Source organism: Rhagoletis pomonella, unplaced genomic scaffold (genome assembly GCF_013731165.1).
Source record: "Rhagoletis pomonella isolate Grant_MI unplaced genomic scaffold, Rhpom_1.0 Rhpom_scaffold_02136, whole genome shotgun sequence".
NCBI classification, from domain to species: domain Eukaryota; kingdom Metazoa; phylum Arthropoda; class Insecta; order Diptera; family Tephritidae; genus Rhagoletis; species Rhagoletis pomonella.
The window spans coordinates 197-1307 of NW_023460690.1; positions in this window are offsets into that span (position 1 = coordinate 197).

Consider the following 1111-nt stretch of genomic DNA (forward strand, 5'->3'; position numbering starts at 1 on the left):
GTTAGTCGTTTACGAAGCTTGAATATATTTTCTGGACACACTCTGCAAGACCTTTTCAACGATATCTCAAACATGTCGATTGGACGTCTGGATAAAAACTTCCAAATCTCGGGTATATATAAGCGAGTCATTTCAGCATGCTACTGTTGCTGCTTTCGTCACTCGCGCGCACTGCCGTGCGCCGTGATACCGTCGTGAGCATGTCACGAAAATACGGCCATTGCTCATAACCCCCATAAAATGTTTCCGTATCGCACGGTGGGACCTTTAAGCCGAAGCTAGAGTTTTCCTGGGGTTGAGAAATACTGGGAGTAGGCGTGGTATTTCTTGCTTGATTAAGAAGCAGGAGTTGATCACCAATCTGGGCTTTCGTATCTTCATACGTTATGAGACATGACCTGTATTTATTATACGCGGAGGCTTTGAAATCCTCAGGAAGGTCTTGGTCCTCAGTCTCTACTACTAAATCATATGCGCTCTGGACTCGATTCCAAAAATTATCAATGTTCTTGTCTTTAATTTTTAGTGCTGACTCAGCATTGGATTTGAGTTGTACTGAATCGGGTACAGTAATCCATTGAATTGTCTGTCTCAGAGATAAATTTAGGGGCAACGACTGACTCCTTGGGTTTCTTATTGGACCTTCCGCTTGCACGCGTACCTCGTTGAGATTCAGCGGAAGTTCCTTGTTGCTTCTCATCATCACTCATTTTTGAACTTTTAGATTTAGCGTCACTATGAGGTGCGGCAAGCATTAACGAGATAACTTTAAATTTTATTTACGGGACGGAGATCAAAGAGAGTAGAGAAAAAAAATTGTATTGCCGGTCTAAATTAAAGTTATTGTGGGTGAGCGCAAAGAGAGGGGTTCGATATCTATATGTGTATAGAAATTTTTATTTTTTTTTTTAATGGGGTATTATTCGCCGATTAATTGCAAACCACAATTTCGCTCTGGGGATGGTCGCTGGGATCACGGAAAGAGTTTTTTCTTTTAGAATTAAAGATTACTTAATCTTTTGAATAGTTCGGGAAAAATTAAGTGGTGTTAAAAAATTTTTAATTTTTTTAGTGGTATGTACCACTGTATCCACTTTATTATTATACCGGA